The sequence below is a fragment of the Musca domestica genome, unplaced genomic scaffold, assembly GCF_030504385.1.
Source record: "Musca domestica strain aabys unplaced genomic scaffold, Musca_domestica.polishedcontigs.V.1.1 72, whole genome shotgun sequence".
In the NCBI taxonomy this organism is placed as follows: Eukaryota; Metazoa; Arthropoda; class Insecta; order Diptera; family Muscidae; genus Musca; species Musca domestica.
This window is the reverse complement of record NW_026712388.1, coordinates 158,071-179,101: the sequence shown is the minus strand read 5'-3', so window position 1 is coordinate 179,101 and position 21,031 is coordinate 158,071. Positions and strand designations below refer to the sequence as shown.

General features: G+C 37.5%; 1 protein-coding gene across 2 annotated transcripts in view; it reads right to left on the bottom strand.

Annotated features, from left to right (window-relative positions):
* The window catches only part of LOC101900305 (serine-rich adhesin for platelets), a 265,583-nt gene that overhangs the window by 141,992 nt on the left and 102,560 nt on the right, over positions 1–21,031 (bottom strand). The gene's annotated exons all lie outside the window — the stretch shown is intronic.

Here is a 21,031-nt window from a genome sequence, read left to right as displayed (position 1 = left end):
CGCGACCCTTGTCGCCATGCAATTAAATCCCCCGAGACTCCAAACTCCGACGTTCGCGACCCTTGTCGCCATGTAATTAAATCCCCCGCCGAGACATCAAACTTTGCGGTATGATATCGGTCGTAATTACATCTAATAATCTCCAAATACAAATTATCCGCCACCCAGCCAGATCATATTTACAAATTTAATTATCAACAATTTTCGAATATTTGCTAAATTATTAAATAGCAGCGGTGTTAAATATTAGTTTTGTAATTTTTGTAAATGTGCTTTTTTTGTTCACTTCCTTTGTTCGATTGGTGGAGTGTGAATTGTAATGCATTTAATTGAGGGGAAAAATGAAAGGATAATATTGGGGGGTCATAGCTGTAATGAAAAATAAATTTAATTTTATAGGTCTTCCATAGGAGGAATTGTTTTTGGAAAGATATCTGTAAATGGAATGCAGATCTGCTATGGATAATTTTCAGGAAATTTCATTTTAATATAGATAGTAGGCCTTTTCCGGGTTTTATATAAAATGTAGACAGTATCCTGGGTACCGACAAATTTATAACCTGGAAAAAGTCTACTAGGTCAATAGTAGATCTGTATTCTAATTACAGATGCCATGAGATAAAACCAAGAAAGAAAGTATCAGTCGTTTTGTCGACAGGTGTATACCCTCAGTCAATGTTCGATTATTTAAATATATGTTGACATCTGTTATGGTTACTCAAATTGGGGTAGGTTCCGAAGGAACGGGACAATGTTGTCCATTTAGTATCGGACCTAAATAAATATGATATAAATATTGCAACGCTCCAGGTCTACTCTATATCGACTACTTCCTTCATTTTATATGAATTATGTGATAATTAAAAAAAAATGTTGAAATTTGTGTGAGCTACGAGATATAGTCGACCGAAGGATTCCATTTTCATACTTCTTCTAATACAGATAAAAATATTAATATGGGCAAAATTACAAGAAAACCGAACATTTACATCCAGTTTTACACGAAATTATAAATTTCATATTCATCGCAGGGTTCTGGTTGAGAGAATTATTTAGATATAGCTGTAAAGAATCTCTGATTTGTTTTGCAAGTTATGACAGATAAAAGTATTGAAAATGTTGACCATTTGTGGGTGAGATACCAGAAGGGGTTGGCAGATATCATCTTCACAACGGATCTTGTGTTAGCAAAAATGTTTGTGTGTGTGAAATTTGAAGAGAGTTGAAGCTTATTTCGGATTTTATCATCGTTTTGCTTTTCAAAATCTGGAACCTATGTGGGGGAGGTACCAGAAGAAATGATCTGATCTCTACCATCTTAATAATAGATCTCAATCTTAATAATATATGTTGATGGAAATATTGAGATTTACCAAGTCTGAATTATGAGCTTCATGGATATTCAAAATTATGACCTATTGTGGGGGAGGTACCAGAAGGAGTGAATCAACTTATCCCATCTTCACAGCAGATATTTTGTTAGTGGAAATAATGAGATGTGTGAAACTTGAAGAGAGTTAGAAGCTTATCTCGCGTTTTACGAGCTTCATTGCTGTTTCAAATTTCGACCTTTTGTGAGGGTGGTACCAGAAGGAATGGAACGATATATCCCATCTTCACAACAGATCTTGTGCTAGTAGAAATAATGAGATGTGTGAAATATGAAGAGAACCGGACGCTTACTTCGGATTTTATAATCGGTTCGGTTATTCAAAACTTTGACCCTTTGTGGGGGAGGTACCAGAAGGAAGGGTCTGGTCTCTACCATCTTTATAACATATCTTGTGTTCATGGAAGTATTGAGTTGTGCCAAATATGTTAATTTCACGTTTTATGAGCCTTATGGATATTCAAAATTTTGAACCATTATGGGGAAGGTACCAGAAGGAGTGGATTGATATATCCCATCTTCACAGCTGAGCTTGTGCTAGTAGAAATAATGAGATAGGTAAAATAGGAAGAAAACCGGATGCTTCCTTCGGATTTGATAATCGTTTCGGTTCTTCAAAATTTTAACCCTTTGTGGGGGAGGTACCAGAAGAAATGGTCCGATCTCTACTATCTTTATTACAAATCTTGCGTTGATGGAAATATTGAGATGTGCCAAATCTGAATGGAAACGAATGTTAATTTCTCTCTTTCCGAGTTTTATAGATATTCAAAATTTTGACCCTCTGTGGGGGAGGTACCAGAAAGACTGGACCGATATATCCCATCTTCACAGCTGATTTTCCGTTAGTAGAAATAATGAGATGTGTGAAATATGAAGAGAACCGGATGCTTCCTTCGGATTTTATAATCGTTTCGGTTTTTAACCCTTTGTGGGGGAGGTACCAGAAGAAATGGTCCGATCTCTACTATCTTTATTACAAATCTTGCATTGATGGAAATATTGAGATGTACCAAGTCTGAATGGAATCGGATGTTAATTTTGTGTTTTATAAGCTTCATGAATATTCAAAACTTTGACCCTTTGTGGTGGAGGTACCAGAAGGAGTGTACCGATATATTCCATTTTTACACCAGACCTTAGGTTAATAAATATATTGAGTTGTGTGTAATTTACAGACAATCGGACAATCACATTTTATAAGAGTTATTATTATTCAAAATTTTGACCCTTTTTGGGGAGGTACTTGATGGAGTGGACGGATGTTGTTCATTTTTTCATCTGACTGCACACTGATACGAATATTGAGATTTCCATAGTTGGAGCAAAGTCGGAATATCGTTTCTCTTTCTGTGCAGCAAAATATTTTCTTGAAAATCTCGACCTTTTGTGGGGGAGGTACCAGAAGGAGTGGACCGATATTGGTTATCTTCGAAGTCGATCGATGTTTGTTAATAATATTACGATGTACCAAGTTTGAACCGAGTCTGATACTACCTTCGAAAGTTATCTTGCTCACCAACCAGACAGGTAGATGGGTGGACAACGCTAGATCGACTCCAAATGTCCTTAAACGGACTTCGCCCAAAAAGACCTAGTGTCTAAAACTGTTATATCGGTGAGGCACGCTTTGGCCGTATCAAATGATATATAACCTCTTTAACCACATGGCTGGGGTTATAAAAAGGTATTTGTAGTTCGTAATGGGTCCTATCTCCGATGGAGGAACATTGTTTATATAGATGCATGCTTTCGTAAAGCCCCCGAATAATGGTACCTCCCGACTTTCGGTATTTTGATGGTTTTAGCCACATTTTTCCACGGCTTTTTTTAAAAATTGGTATTTGTAGCTCGTAATGGACTCTAGCTCCAATAGCAGAACATTGAATATCTAGGTCCACGTTTTCCTATAGCGCACATATAACGGTTCCATGGAGTTTTCAGCATTTTGAGGATTTAAGCCACATTTTCTAATAGATTTTTATGAAATTTGGTAGTTGTACCTCTAGTGGGTTCTTCAAAAAGGCGTCAAGTCATTGTACAGATTGGTCCTAGTCTTCGTATTCACATTTACCCACGAAGTTATGTAAAAGTTGATATTAAGGCTTGCAATAGTTCACAATCGTTGTATCATAAAATTGTCTATATAGGCTCTCGTTTTAGTATGGTCCCCATATAACGGACCAACCATTCTCCTACCGATCTTACTTGAGTTTGTAGTTTAAAGTGGAACACGTTTGAATCCAGATACTTTTGCATTCAAATGTGTGTTTTACCCAATTGTGGAGGTTATTCAAGGTTCTGTCTGGCCGAACTTAATGTATTTTACAGGGTTGCCCATATTCGACGGACCCATCTGGCAACGCCATAACTTTTGACAAAGATATCACATCGCTTAATGACATACCGCGTTTGAAGCGTCAGTCCAAGCAGATTTGTACCATGAACCAATACACGCCACGCGAGCGCTCTGAAATAGTTGAAATTTACATTCAACAGAAGAAGTCAATTGTGAAAACTCAACGTGCTTTTAAACCATTAAAAAATGTGAGAAGTGCGCCTTCTAAAAACACCATTAAGCGTTTATACGAACAATTTTCGACTGGTAAGGCTCTTTTTAATCCGAAGAGGCCATATATAAGTCGACCAAGGCGATCGGCCGAGAATATCGCTGCCGTACGAGCCAGTGTTGAGAGGTCCCCAAGAACATCCCAAAAACGCCGTTCTCAGCAGTTGGGCATGGCTCGGTCCACTTTACAACGGATTATTCGCATTGATTTGCATTTGTTCCCGTACAAAATTCAATTGACGCAAAGAATGTTGCCTGCGGACAAGCCTCGTCGATTGGAATGGGCCCAAAGAGTCATGGGTCCGTCGAATATGGGCAACCCTGTACTTGTTTTTTTAATAGTTGATCGATATTGTGAATATTTTCTATGGTAAGAAATTGTTTCTTAGGCTCCTTTAATCCTTTTTTATTATTTTCAATTACAACCGAACTTCTTCTCATATTATTTACACACCTGACTCAGCTTGCTCTTCATTTGTTGTGTGCAAATATTTCCAATAGTGTATTTAATATGATTTCGATTGATTCACTGATTCATTTGTTATTTACCCCCACACCGACCCCCCTCCACCTCACCGCAGGCTTGTATTACTTTTCTGTATCGAATTTCCTTGAATCGGGTTGTAATCATTATAATTGACCCTGTTAACGAATGTACACACACTAAAGTGTACGTGATTCGACTGATTGATCCAAGGAACTATTTTGTTTTTATTTAATTGCCATTTGTTGTATTTTTTTGGCAAATTGTTTAAACAATGCTACAACCAATTTGATGTGTAATGGAGATGATTTCTTTACAGGAAAACGAATAATAGAGCTAGGAATAATATTTATTTTTATAATTATTTAATTTGCAATGTTTGTAATTAAGTAATTTTCTAATTTGTTACTATTTATATAACATGTTTATTTTTGTTAGACAAAATAACCCGGTCACGAGTCTTCCTGCATAAATGTAATTGTAAATGTAAAGGCAAATTTCCATTTGTACACATGAGTTGTGGTTTAAAAAATTGAAAAAGAAGGAGATATTAATGGATAAAAATACTGAAGGGACGAGGTTTTTAAATTATAAAAAAGTGCTGAATACTATCGACTGGTATTTTTGGAAAATATTAGCATATTTATAAGGCATAGCTTGGAGTTTGAGAATATTCAATATTTTTTTTTTTATTTATCAAAAAAAAAAAAAAAAAAAACGCCAATGAAACAATATATATTTTGCACAGTTTCTATTAAAAAAAATTATGTATTTTTTTTAAATCCGCTAAAAATAATGAATATCAAAAATGTGGCATTCAATTTTTAGATGATATTCTAAGGAAAAAGCTATTCTGTCTTTACATCGTCCGTGCACGCTCATGTGTTCCATACACCAGTTTTGAGACATAGGCGATTTTTAAGAATTTTTCAGTTTTGCGATATCTGCTCTAATTTTCTGAATATCAACACAAGGACATCAAATTTGCAGGAATTTTCACATTATCTTAATGTTGCAACCGATTCTAAATTATCCCTATTCAATGTTAAAAATCCACCTTTTTCGAGAAGTTTTAATTTTAATCAAAATAAAATGTCCTGAAAATCATAATCTACAGCACTAAATATTCTTGAGATTTTTGAGATTTATTTTAAAAGTCTTCTGTTCATACGCCCTAGTAAGAAACAATTAACATAAGCAGCTAAGTTCGGCAGGGCCGAATGTTTAATACCCTCCACCGTTTTAAAGGAACTTGACAATTTTCAAAAAAAAAAAAAAAAAAGAAAAAAAAATCCGTCGAAAAATACAGCCCAAATGAAAACCTTTATATTTTTTGTGATGATTCCGAACTTCAAATACGGAAATTCCGACGAATAATGTTGCTAATATCATCAAAGTATCGTTGTATGGGGGCTATACTAAGACGTAGACCGCCATGGACAATTTTCCTTCATAGGTAGTAGTACCCAATACGAACTACAAATACGAAATTTGACGCAATTGCGGTGAATAAGGTCGCGAAAATCTTGAAAATACCGAATATCTCAGGGTAGTGTTATACGGGTGCTATACTAAAACGTTGACCTCTATAGAAAATTCTCTTTCAGAGGGTAAAGTACTCATCGAAAACTCTTTGTGTGGATTTTCAGACTATTCCATTGAAAAATATGGCTAAAATTTTCAAATTACCGAATATCGGTGGGCATCATTGTATGGGAGCTATACAATATCGAGGACCAATATAAAAAATTCCTTTTCAGAGGGTAAAGTACTCAAAGAGAACTCTTTGTGTAGAATTTCAGAGAGTACCATTGAAAAATTATCAAAATACCGAATGTTAGGATGTACAGTTATATGGGGGCTATACGATATCATGACCCTATATAGACAATACTCTTCCAGGGGGATTTTAAGCGAATTTCATTGAAAAACGTGGCTAAAATCATCAAAATACCCAATATCGCGGGTCATCATTATATGGAGGCTATACGATATCGTGGACCGATATAGCTCATCTTCAAACTTGATCAGCTTGCAGAAAAATAAACAGTGCAAAATTTTAGCATCCTATCTTTATTCGTTTTGACTCTAGCATGATTACAACAGACGGACAGTGCAAAATTTTACGCTGTTAGGTCCAAAATTATTATTTCGATGAGTTACAAACGGAATGACGAATTTAATATACCCTCCATACTATGTATGGTGGAGGGCATAAAAAGAGTATATATCGTTTATGTCGACATATGAAATAACCTCAACGAATGTCGGTCTAATTTAATATATTTTGACCTGCGTTGTGATTATTCAAAATATAGACCCTTTATAGGGGAGGTACCAAAAAATTGGGCCAATATTGTCCCAATAACTAAGTGGGATGTAAATAATACGAAGTGCCAGTATACGACTATAACGACCCTTTCCTCCAGTTTATATATACAGGGTGAGATAAAAAAAACTGCAACAAAGTCAAACGACATAATTTTTCTTAATTTTATTGAAAGCAAAAAATGTCGGAAATTGCATCAGATTCTAGAATACGTTTAGATTTGTTCGAATTGATCACCTTTGGCACGAATTATGCCCTTCAAACGGCTGTGCTGTATTTTGGCCCATTCCCGGCGAAGCGCTTGCTTGAGGTGATCGACACTTTGGAATTTTTTAGTGCCAACTTAAGTTTCCAAAATACTACAGAGACACTATAGTCCAACGGATTGGTATCCGGAGATTTTGGTGGCCATTGTGTGCTGGCAATGAAGCGAGGAACCTCATTTTGTAACCACTTTTGTGTGGCGCGTGCTCAGTGCGATGGTGGTGAGTCTTGTTGGAATATCCAAGGTCTGCGGCCAAAATGTTTGTGTGCCCAAGGCTTTAATACACCCTCCAGAATATTTTCACGATAGTATTCAGCATTTATTTTGATGCCACGGTCGATTAATACGAGCGGAGAACGACCATGTCTGTTATGGCGGCCCACACCATCACCATGACCGGCGCTTGAGTTCTGGTGGCCAACAGAAAGTGCACATTTTCAGCTGACCTCTTTGGCAAGTAAACACGATAATTTTGTTTCTTCACAAACTGCTGGACAACGTATGTTTCTTCAACGGAGAAAACCAAATTCGGCAGTTCACCACTTTCGGCCAAGCGCAGCAACTCTTCAGCTCTTTTGAGTCTATTTCCTTTCTGTTGCGCTGTAAGTTCTTGCAATTTTTGGAATTTCAATGGTTTTACCCCGAGCTCATTTTTCAATATTTGTCGAATGGAATATTGCCATATGTTCAGCTCACGAGTCATTTTTCGGCCATTGCAACGCGGGTTTCGATCAAGTCGCTTCTTTACTTTTCGAACCATTTCTGCTTATGTTGCTGTTTTCTTCCGTCAACTTCCACTTTCTTGACGTCGGGCTACGCTACCAGTACCACGGTAACGAGCGATGGTACGAGACACAAAAGATTTATTCACATTTAAAAATGGAGTGCTCTAACGATAGCCACTTGTGGTTTTCCAGCCAAATATAAAGAAATCACACTATCACGCTTGAATTCCATCACGAATAAATTTTTTTCTGGAAAATTCTCACCAAAATGCTTTTGTACGCTTGTAAACAGTATAATAATTTTGACAGCTGTCGGACGAGTGGCTTCGAAATGACGGCAGTTGGTTGCAGTTTTTTCATCTTACCATGTATACCCGCCGTATGTCTGAGGATATGAAAATTGAAAACTAATGCAAAAAATAATATGTGATTTTTGGAAAGGAGTCCTAATTTTCAAACAAATCCAAGATTGACGTGTAGTAATGAATTTTTTTATGAAGAGCCCTTGTTCCCATTTCTCTGAGAAAAAAAGGAAAATTTTAAATCTTTCCTAAAAAAATTCACGATTTTTGGTCAAGAGGTCCCATTGTAAAATAATCTTTTGAAAATTCCCTAACTCCGAAATTTACCTTTTTGAGCGCACAAAGTATATATTTTCTTGATCAGCATAAAATTCGATTGTCGATTCGATGTCGAATAGGCGATGTCCGTCCGTACGTCTGTGGAAATCACTCTAGCTTCCGAACGAAATGGAGTAGGTTGATAGAATTTCACTCAGATGTGTGTTTATTCTGCAGACCTTTTGAGTTTGAAAATGGGCTATACAGGTCTACGTTTTGGTATAGCCCCCTATAATTGTACAGACAGATTTCAGGTTTTTTTTGGCTGCTTTAGTCATAATTTTAACCCACATTTGCTGTAAATTGGCAGCCCATTATAGAAAAACATCCTTGCATAGAAATGTCAATGTAGGTCTAAGTTTTGATATAGTCCCCACATAACTGTACCCCCAAATATTTGGTATTTTGATGATTTGTGTCACATGGGTACTACATCCTATCACAGAAAATTTCTCATACAGGTCCAGGTTTTGGTATAGCCCCCATGTAACGGTACCTCCAATTATTCAGTATTTTAATGATTTTAGCAATAATTTTTACCGAAATTTTTTTTGAAATTTCGTATATGAAGTTCCTAAGCCTTTGACAAAAAAATCGCATATGCCATTCTACATATTAGTCCGCATATAACGAAACCTCTCATTTTTCAGAATTTTGATGATTTTAGCAATTCACCGGAATTGTTTCAAGTTTTGTATTTGAATTTCGAAATGGCCTATGATGAAAATTTTACTTACAAGTCCTCGTCTTCGCATAAGCCCAAAAAATGATGGAGGGTTACCAAAGTTAGGCCCGACCGAACTTACTGCTTTTTTATTCGTTTTTTTCTAATATTTGAGCTTTTTTTTTTTGAGTGCTGTTCACAAATTCTTTTATCAAAAATTCAAAACTGTCATCCCTATTTTGCTCTACACCGAATTGTAATCCATTCGAACATACTGATGACCGACGCTATCCGATGATTTAATGTTTTTTGTTCATTTATTTTTTCTTTGGTGTCCATATCGAAAATCGCATTCGTATGTATGGATGTGTCCAGCAGCAATTGGCGATTTTTCTCCCTCACTGTTATTGTTGTTGTTGCTTTCTGTTGTTTTTCCATTGTTCAACATTTAATTAATTAATACTAAATTAGTAACGTTTAAACATTTAAAAGTTTGCAATTTAATTGCAACACCGCCATGGCTATTTGTGGCGATCCAATGCGGGATGAGTAATAAATAGTTCCCCTAAGAGGGGTGGGGGCATATTGTCACACTTTTTTTCTTCAGTGGATCCAAAACACTTTCATTAAATATGAATTACAAAATTATTTGTTGTTATTGACAGATCGTGTTTAATTAATTATATTGAGTGTTTGACGATATGCCACATAAAAATGTTGAAACTTATTTTGATGGCTGAATGGTTGGCCGGTTGGCATCCATTTAACATTCTCATTTATTATTAATCGTTTGTCGGCCATCACACCTACATACATTCAGGGGAAGTTTTGAGTTGTGAATTCACTTTTGATGGAAATGAAATGGAAAGGGGTTAAATATTTAATTTGATATATTTTTCTAACCGACAAAAGGTGTTTGATAGGGATATAAAATCTCCAGATTGGTTTGAAGCTATAAAAGACCTCCCATGGTATCTCGTTTAAAAAGCTCTAAATAGGACTTCTGGCTATAGAAGATCACCAAAAGGTATTTTATCTACCGGGTCTTCATAGGATTTCCAAGCGACCTCGAACACCCGCCTCCACCATACTATGGAGGGTATATTAACTTTGTCATTCCATTTGTAACTCCTCGAAATACTCATGTCAGACCCAACAAAGTATATATATTCTCGATCAGCGTAAAATTCTAAGACGATTTAGCCATGTCCGTCTGTCTGTCTGTGTGTCTGTCTGCCTGTCTGTCTGTCTGTGTGTCTGTCTGCCTGTCTGTCTGCCTCTCTGTCTGCCCGTCTGTCTGTTGTAATCACGCTATCTTTCGCACGAATTGAAATAGAAGGCTAAAAACTTGCACACATGTTTATTTTTTCAGTTGGCAGGTTAAGTTCGTAAATGGGCCATGCAGGTCCACGTTTTCATATAGCGCCCATATAACGGTACCTCCCGATATTCGGTATTTTGATGATTTTACCGACATTATTCACCAGAATTCTTTCAAATTTGGTATTTGAAGTTCGTAATTTATACTACAGCCTATGACAGAAAATGGTCTATGCAGGTTCAGGTCGTCGTATAGGCCCCATATATCAGTACCTCCCTATATTCGGTATTTTGCTGATTTTAGAGACATTATTCGCCAGAGAAGTTTCAAATTACGTATTTAGAGCTCGTAATGGATACTACAGCCTAATACAAAAAAATGTCTGTGCAGGTCCAGGTCTTCGTATAGTCAACATATAACAGTACCTATATTCGATATTTTGATAATTTAACGACATTATTCAACGGAATTGTTTCAAATTTGGTATTTGAAGTTCGAAATGGATACTACAGCCTATGACAGAGAATTGTCTGTGCAAGTCCACGTCTTCGTATAGCCCCCATATAACGGTACCTCCCTATATTCGGTATTTTGATGTTATTAGCGTCATTATTCACCGGAATGGTTTCAAATTTGGTATTTGAAGTTCGTAATTTGTAATACAGCCTATGACAGAAAATGGTCTATGCAGGTTCAGGTCTTCGTATAGGCCCCATATATTAGTACCTCCCTATATTCGGTATTTTGGCGATTTTAGGTACAATACCCACCGAAATTGTTTGAGATGCCGTATTTGACGTTAGTAATGGATGCTGTAGCCTGTGACAGAAAATTGTCTATGCAGGTCCAGGTCTTTCTATAGCTCCGATATAACGGTACCTCTCTATATACGATATTTTGATGATTTTAGCTACATTATTCATCGTTTATTTCAAGTTTCGAATTTGAATATGATAATGGCTTATGACAAACAAGGCCTATGTAGGTCCACGTCGTATAGACCCCAATACAAAGGCTATATTCGGGATTTTTAAAATTTTAACAAAATTTCGTAAGGATTTTATTTTTTTTTTTTGAAAATTTCCAAATTTTTGTTCAAAATGGTGGAGGTTATTCAAAGTTCGGCCTGGCCGAACTTACTGCCTTTTAATTTAACTTCCATCTTTATTATTTAACTCCCAATACTTTCCGAAAAATGCATTTTTGTGGTCAATATTTATGGTCAATCAAAATAACATTTCAAACATCCACCCCCCACAAAAAGCCCAACAAACAAAACCAAAAATTTAAATGGTCTCCCATTCGCCACCAGCCCCACTCCCACCTACTCACATCAAAATCGTTTTAGTTAAGTGTTGGTAGGGAGGTGCTGGCCGGGCGTGGTGTTATGGGTTGGGTGGCTTAATTGTGATTCGAACTAAAACAATTAAATATTGAACAACAATTCAAGCCATAATAGGCGGCAAGAGCACGACTCACTACAGCAACAACAAAAACAACTACCCTGCAACAACAAAAATCCGTAACTGCTACAAAATTCAATTCAATACAAATTCGTAAATGAAACGTTATGAATTGAATTCAATTGGTTTCAGCTGATTGTTGTTGTTGTTGTAATACTATGTTAGTGTTATTGCTGTTATTGTTGTTGTTTGTAGCTAAATATATTGTCATTGTAATTTAGGATTATTTACTCGGTGTCAGTGGAGTTGTTGTTGTTCGCTGATATTGTTGATTTTTCGGGGGGATTTTTTTCGCTTGCCTGAATGGCTAATTAAAACATCTGAACGCAATTAGCAAATATTGTTAATACGTGCGTAACTACTCTCTGCAGTGGATGACCTCTATCAACCCCCTCCTACGGCCGGTGCTACTGCTAATTGTTCGCTGTGAAACAAGGTCGACATATATAAATAGTTAATGAACACACCTTGCGTGATACGATGGATGCGGGTGAATTTTTTTTTCATAGGCTGAGCCAATGAGTGCTCGGAAAAATAGTTTTGGGAGAATTTTTGAGAGAAAGGGGTCTTCTGTGGCCTATAGAAGGCCTTAAAAATTTCTTTTATCTGCAGTGTAGGACATACAGGTCATCTATAGGCAGTAGAGGACCTGTCTAGGTCCTCTATAGACTACAGAGGACCTCAAGGTCCTCTATAGACAGTAGAGGATTTCAAGGTCCTCTATAGAGAGTAGAGGACCTCAATGTCCTCTGTAGACAGTAGAGGATCTCAAGGTCCTCTATAGACAGTAGAGGACCTAAAGGTTCTCTATAGTCAGTAGTGGACCTCAATGTCCTTTTGTCCAAGTTTCTTTTAGTGTCTATAGAAGACCTTGAGGTCTTCTAATGTCTACAGAAGACCTTGAGGTCTTCTTATGTCTATAGAAGACCTTGAGGTCTTCTTATGTCTATAGAAGACCTTGAGGTCTTCTTATGTCTATAGAAGACTTTGAGGTCTTCTTATGTCTATAGAAGACCTTGAGGTCTTCTGTTGTCTTTAGGGGTCTTCTCATGTCTACAGAATACCTGTAGGTCTTCTATTGTCTATAGAAGTCCTTTAGGTCTTCCAGTGTCTTTAGAAGACCTTGAGGTCTTCTATTGTCTATAGAAGACCTTGAGGTCTTCTATTGTCTATAGAAGACCTTGAGTTCTTCTGTTGTCTTTAGGGGTCTTCTCATGTCTACAGAATACCTGTAGGTCTTCTAGTGTCTATAGAAGACCACGAAGCCTCCTAATATCTATAGAAGTCCTTTAGGTCTTCTAATGTCTGTAGAAGACCTTAAGGTCTTCTAATGTCTATAGAAGACCTTGAGGCCTTCTAATGTCTATAGAAGACCTTGAGGTCTTCTAGTGTGTATCGAAGACCTTGAGGACTACTAGTGTCTATAAACGACCTTGAGGTCTTCTAGTGTCTATAGTGTCTATAAAAGACCTTGAGGTCTTCTAATGTCTATAGAAGACCTTGAGGTCTTCTAATGTCTATAGAAGACCTTGAGGTATTCCAGTGTCTATAGAAGACCTTGAGGTCTTCTAGTGTCTATAGAAGACCTTGAGGTCTTCTAGTGTCTATAGAAGACCTTGAGGTCTTCTAGTGTCTGTAGAAGATCTTGAGGTCTTCTTTAGGGGTCTTCTCATGTCTACAGAATACCTGTAGGTCTTCTATTGTCTATAGAAGTCCTTTAGGTCTTCTAATGTCTTTAGAAGACCTTGAGGTCTTCTATTATCTATAGAAGACCTTGAGTTCTTCTGTTGTCTTTAGGGGTTTTCTCATGTCTACAGAATACCTGTAGGTCTTCTAGTGTTTATAGAAGACCACGAAGACTCCTAATATCTATAGAAGACCTTGAGGCCTTCTAATGTCTATAGAAGACCTTGAGGTCTTCTAATGTCTATAGAAGACCTTGAGGTCTTCTAATGTCTATAGAAGACCTTGAGGTCTTCTAGTGTCTTATGTCTTTAGAATACCTTGAGGTCTTCTAATATCTTTAGAAGACCTTGAGGTCTTCTTATGTCTATAGAAGACCTTGAGGTCTTCTTATGTCTATAGAAGACCTTGAGGTCTTCTTATGTCTATAGAAGACCTTGAGGTCTTCTGTTGTCTTTAGGGGTCTTCTCATGTCTACAGAATACCTGTAGGTCTTCTATTGTCTATAGAAGTCCTTTAGGTCTTCTAGTGTCTTTAGAAGACCTTGAGGTCTTCTATTGTCTATAGAAGACCTTGAGGTCTTCTATTATCTATAGAAGACCTTGAGTTCTTCTGTTGTCTTTGGGGGTTTTCTCATGTCTACAGAATACCTGTAGGTCTTCTAGTGTCTATAGAAGACCACGAAGACTCCTAATATCTATAGAAGTCCTTCAGGTCTTCTAATGTCTGTAGAAGACCTTAAGGTCTTCTAATGTCTATAGAAGACCTTGAGGCCTTCTAATGTCTATAGAAGACCTTGAGGTCTTCTAATGTCTATAGAAGACCTTGAGGTCTTCTAGTGTCTATAGAAGACCTTGAGGTCTTCTAGTGTCTATAGAAGACCTTGAGGTCTTCTAGTGTCTATAGAAGACCTTGAGGTCTTCTAGTGTCTATAGAAGACCTTGAGGTCTTCTAGTGTCTATAGAAGACCTTGAGGTCTTCTAGTGTCTATAGAAGACCTTGAGGTCTTCTAGTGTCTATAGAAGACCTTGAGGTCTTCTGGTGTCTATAGAAGACCTTGAGGTCTTCTAGTGTCTATAGAAGTCCTTGAGGTCTTCTAATGTCTATAGAAAACCTTGAGGTCTTCTAAAGTCTATAGAAAACCTTGAGGTCTTCTAGTGTCTATAGAAGACCTTGAGGTCTTTTAATGTCTGTAGAAGACCTTGAGGTCTTCTTATGTCTATAGAAGACCTTGAGGTCTTCTTATGTCTATAGAAGACCTTGAGGTCTTCTTATGTCTATAGAAGACCTTGAGGTCTTCTTATGTCTATAGAAGACCTTGAGGTCTTCTGTTGTCTTTAGGGGTCTTCTCATGTCTACAGAATACCTGTAGGTCTTCTATTGTCTATAGAAGTCCTTTAGGTCTTCTAGTGTCGTTAGAAGACCTTAAGGTCTTCTATTGTCTATAGAAGACCTTGAGGTCTTCTATTATCTATAGAAGACCTTGAGTTCTTCTGTTGTCTTTGGGGGTTTTCTCATGTCTACAGAATACCTGTAGGTCTTCTAGTGTCTATAGAAGACCACGAAGACTCCTAATATCTATAGAAGTCCTTCAGGTCTTCTAATGTCTGTAGAAGACCTTAAGGTCTTCTAATGTCTATAGAAGACCTTGAGGCCTTCTAATGTCTATAGAAGACCTTGAGGTCTTCTAATGTCTATAGAAGACCTTGAGGTCTTCTAATGTCTATAGAAGACCTTGAGGTCTTCTAGTGTCTATAGAAGACCTTGAGGTCTTCTAGTGTTTATAGAAGACCTTGAGGTCTTCTAGTGTCTATAGAAGACCTTGAGGTCTTCTAGTGTCTATAGAAGACCTTGAGGTCTTCTAGTGTCTATAGAAGACCTTGAGGTCTTCTAGTGTCTATAGAAGACCTTGAGGTCTTCTAGTGTCTATAGAAGACCTTGAGGTCTTCTGGTGTCTATAGAAGACCTTGAGGTCTTCTAGTGTCTATAGAAGTTCTTGAGGTCTTCTAATGTCTATAGAAAACCTTGAGGTCTTCTAAAGTCTATAGAAAACCTTGAGGTCTTCTAGTGTCTATAGAAGACCTTGAGGTCTTTTAATGTCTGTAGAAGACCTTGAGGTCTTCTAATGTCTATAGAAGAAGTTGAGGTCTTCTAATGTCTAGAGAAGACCTTGAGGTCTCCTATTCTTCCCTATTGATGTATCTTATATTCTCTATTGTCTTTAGGAGACCTTGAGGTCTCCTTAAGTCTATAGAAGACTATGAGGTCTTCTCATGTTTATAGACCTTGACCTTCTTATGCCTTTAGGAGACCTACAGAGTACCTTGTTGTCCATAAGGGACTTTGAGGTCTTCAATAGGTATTAAGAGGTATATTTGGATTGTAGAATATGCCTTTTGGGCATTTATTACTTCCCTTTATCTATTTTACCTATTTATAGTTTTTCATCAACATTGTTTTGCATATGTCCTGTCCTGTAAATAGCTCGTCATTCAACATTGAAAATACTACATTGTTGTTATATGCATTTGAGACCATTACAATTTATGATTCGAATCTGAATCATAGTTATGGTATTTGCAACATTACCAACAACAATCAAATGGAAATTTTTATTGACACATAGCATATGATACTCAAAATATCCATGAACTCTCCGTCAGTTTCTCCCCCTCTACCCACCATAAAAATCGACAATCAAATGGTAAATATGGGAAACAAAATCATAACCATGACAACAAATCGAACAACAACAAAACAATAAAAATCACAAAACTGATGGCAGAGAAATATATTAACCCCATTACATTTATGGCCCACAAAAGTCATCATGCCCCTTAAACCAAAATCCGACGGAGAGAGAGAGAGGAGGGGAACTCGACACCCATAATGGCCAATGCATAAAAGTTTATTGACTTTGGCGCGTGAGAAAGTCAAAAAGTGTTGGCAAAAGTGCATCAGGGTTTTTCTTTTCCTCATATGAGAGTTCAATAGGTTCCAAAGTTCAGGCGCATTTCACGAAGAGGCAACATCTTGGTGAACAAAAATTGGAGGCGTTAAAACTGTTACCAATCAATTTTGGTCCATGCCAGGAACATCCTCCATTTCGCCATAGTAAATTGTTACATAAATTGCCTCTCATAAAACTGTCCAACCCTCGTGGCATTCAACTTCGAGCGTATGAAATATGACAGATATCCTGCTTTGGATTTTTGTTTAAAATACTTTGGTTTGGATTCAACCTTCAAAGCTTGTTAGTTATACATACGGCAGAGCATTAACAAAACCGCTGTGCTTTGGAAGCGTTTTAACAACTTAATGCCATTGAACAGTGTTTTAAAGTTAGATAACAATTTAAAGACGTAAATATACAACAATAGGAGAACTTAAGATCATCTGTTGGCAAAAGGAGGGCTCAAGAACTTCTATGGACAATTGGAAACCTCAGGGTCTTCTGTAGATCATAGGAGACCTCATGGTCTTCTAAAGAAAATAGAAAATCTCAAGGTCTTATATTTACAATAGGGGACCTAAAGCTCTGCTATAGACAATAGCAGAGCTCAAGGTCTTTTATAGGCAATAGGAGACCTCAAGGTTTTCTATAGACAAAAGGGGATCACAAGGTCTGCTATAGGCCATAGGAGACCTCAAGGTTTTCCATGGGCAAAAGGAGACCCCAAGATCTTCTATAGACATTAGAAGACCTCAATGTCTTCTATAGCCATTAGAAGACCGGAAGGTTTTCCATAGCCATTAGAAGACCTCAAGGTCTTCTATAGACATTAGAAGACCTCAAGTTGTTCTATACATTAGAAGACCTTCAGGTCTTCTATAGACAGTAGAAGACCTGCAGGTTTTCTATAGACAGTAGAAAACCTTCAAGTCTTCTATAGAGAGTAGAAGACCTTCAGGTCTTCTATAGACAGTAGAAGACCTTCTGGTCTTCTATAGACCGTAGAAGACCTTCTGGTCTTCTATAGACCGTAGAAGACCTTCTGGTCTTCTATTGACCGTAGAAGACCTTCTGGTATTCTATAGACCGTAGAAGACCTTCTGGTCTTCTATAGACCGTAGAAGACCTTCAGGTCTTTTATAGACCGTAGAAGACCTTCTGGTCTTCTATAGACCGTAGAAGACCTTCAGGTCTTCTTTAGACAGTAGAACACCTTCAGGTCTTCTTTAGACAGTAGAACACCTTCAGGTCTTCTATAGACCGTAGAAGACCTTCAGGTCTTTATAGACCGTAGAAGACCTTCAGATCTTTATAGACCGTAGAAGACCTTCAGGTCTTCTATAGAACGTAGAAAACCTGCAGGTCTTCTATAGACATTAGAAGACCTCAAGGTTTTCTATAGACAGTAAATGACCTTCAGGTCTTCTATAGACAGTAGAAGACATTCAGGCCTTCTATAGACAGTAGAAGACCTCAAAGTCTTCTATAGACATTAGAAGACCTCTAGGTCTACTATAGACATTAGAAGACCTCAAGGTCTTCTATAGACATTAGATGACCTCAAGGTCTTCTATAGACATTAGTAGACCTCAAGGTCTTCTATAGACATTAGAAGACCTCAAGGTCTTCTATAGACATTAGAAGACCTCAAGGTCTTCTATAGACATTAGAAGACCTCAAGGTCTTCTATAGACATTAGAAGACCTCAAGGTCTTCTATAGACATTAGAAGACCTCAAGGTCTTCTATAGACATTAGAAGACCTCAAGGTCTTCTATAGATATTAGAAGTCCTCAAGGTCTTCTATAGACAGTAGAAGACCTTCAGGTCTTCTATAGACAGTAGAAGACCTTGAGGTCTTCTATAGACATTAGAAGACCTCAAGGTCTTCTATAGACATTAGAAGACCTCAAGGTCTTCTATAGACAGTAGAAGACATTCAGGTCTTCAATAGAAAGTAGAAGACCTGCAGGACGGTAGAAGACATTCATGTCTTCTATAGACAGTAGAAGACCTTTTTGTTTTCTATAGACAGTAGAAGACCTGTTGGTCTTTTATAGAAGAAGGAATACCTCCAGGCCTTAAACGATATAAGACCTATAGATCTTCTATAGAAGATAGAAGACCTCAAGGTCTTTTATAGACAGTAGAAGATCTCCAAGTATTTAATAAACGATATAAGACCTCCAGGTCTTCTAAAGAGGATAGAAGACCTCCATGTTTTCTACAGAGGATTAAACATCTCTACGTCTTCTATGGACGAAAGAAGACCTCCAGATCTTTTACGGAGCATAGAAGACCTCCAGATTTTTTACAAGCCATAGAAGGCCTAAAAGTCTTCTACAAGCCACAGAAGTCCTCCAGACCATCTATAAGTCAAAAGTTATCTTCAGGTTATAGGTCTCCAGGTCCTCTGTAGGGAATATAAGGTAAAAGGTCTTTTGAGAAGACCTTCTGGCCTTTTAGAGGCTACAAAAGACTTCCTGGTTTTATATAGGTTGCAGAAAACCTCCAGGTCTTCTGAAGGTCATAGAAGACATCCAGGTCTCCTATAGAACTTCAAGGTCTTCTATAGAACTTCCATGTCTTCTATAGGTCATAGAATACAGCCATGTGTTTTATGGGCCATACGAGATCTTCTGGTTACCAGAAGACTTTTAGGTCTTTTATAGGCTTCAGAAGACCTCCAGGTCTTCATTAGTACATGGAACACGTCCAGATTTTCTGTAGATCAGGGAAGACCTGTATGTATATTTTTCGCCAATACAATACCCCCATTAATTCTAACACCAATAGCAGACCTATAGCTCATCTATCTCCCCAAGAAGTCTGTACTTTTTGAATTGTACGTTTTAGTTTTCCCCCTGCCCTTAACCACTGTTCCCTCCGCCCGTCATATCAATTTATGACACCATTCAACATGCAGCTTAGCAACATGTAAAGAAGAAGAAGAGAAAAGCAAAAACTACTCTTCCTTTTGTCCGGTTTTCATGTCGTGATGATGCCATTCATGGACGGCGGCGAGAGTATTAATGCAGCCAGCAAGTACCCCAATAGACTTTTTCCCAGGGTATATGACCAAAACAAAAAATCCGCACACACACAGACATCCACAACAAGCTATGATCCTCTGACTAAGCTTAGCTAAGACAAAAAAAATGCGATGATGATGCTGACGCAGAAGAGTTGTAAGCAACCAGTCAAGAAGAAAGAAAACAAGTGTCTTATGTTGTTGTTCAAACTCATCTGCAACAACAGCAACACAAACAACAACAACAACAACAACATCATCGCTAGTATCATCTTTGCCATCATCTACTCTTTTGGTTGCAAAACTGTTGCTGGGTCCTCTAGGAAATCAGCGAATGTGGAAAATATTTCAAACGCTGCCAAGAATGACCAGTGCTGACACCTTAGTTTTCGTCTTGGTTTTGGTTTTGGGTTTGCTTTTGTAGTTCTCCATCCATATCCATGAGTGAATGTGTGTGAGGGTATGCATGCGTGCTTGTCTTATGGCATCTTAACACCAATCCAATTTCTAGCCGCAATGTATTATTGGGATTTTGTTTCGCTTTTTTTTTGCTGCTACTCCTCAGCTAACACCAGTGTTGAATTGTTGCGTCCGTGTTTTTTTTTTTTTTAATTTGAAGGAATTTATGAAGGCTCTGTGGGTTTTCGTTCATAGAATCGTGGGAAAAAAGCATTCGCATCCCAGAAAAAGACGAACAAAAATGCGTTGTTGATACTCTATTGCTGACGCGGTTTAAAGGGAATTAGCCATGTGAGGGATAAACGCAATGCGATGTGGAGAGGAAATCTAAAAAAAATTGAATATTGTTTGGATAGGGGATTTGTGATGCGAAGATTTTATGTGAAGCATTTTAATTTTTGAGAAGTGTTAACGATTGGGAATTAGCGCTAAAACTAGTTTTAATTTTTAAATGGAGCGTTTTCTATACCCTCCACCATACTATGGAGGGTATATTAACTTTGTCATTCCGTTTGTAACTCCTCGAAATACTCGTGTCAGACCCAACAAAGTATATTTATTCTTGATCAGCGTAAAATTCTAAGACGATTTAGCCATGTCCGTCTTTCGAACGAATTGAGATTTATTTTTCCAGTAGGCAGGTTAAGTTCGTAAATGGGCCATGTAGGTCCACGTTTTCATTAAGCCCCATATAACGGCACCTACGGTATTTTGATGATTTTAGCAACATTATTCACCGGAATTGTTTGAAATTTGTTACTTGAAGTTCGTTAAAGATACTATAGCCTATGACAGAAAATTGTCTGTGCCGGTCCAGGTCTTCGTATAGCCCCCATATAACGGTACCTTCCTATATTCGGTATTTTGATGATTTTAGCGACATTATTCACTGGAATTGTTTCAAATTTGGTATTTGAAGTTTGATATAGACACCACAGCCTATGTGAGAAAATTGTCTGTGCAGATCCACGTCTTCGTATAGCCCCCACATAACGGTACCTTCCTATATTCGGTATTTTGATGATTTTAGCGACATTATTATTCGGAATTGTTTCAAATTATGTATTCAGAATTCG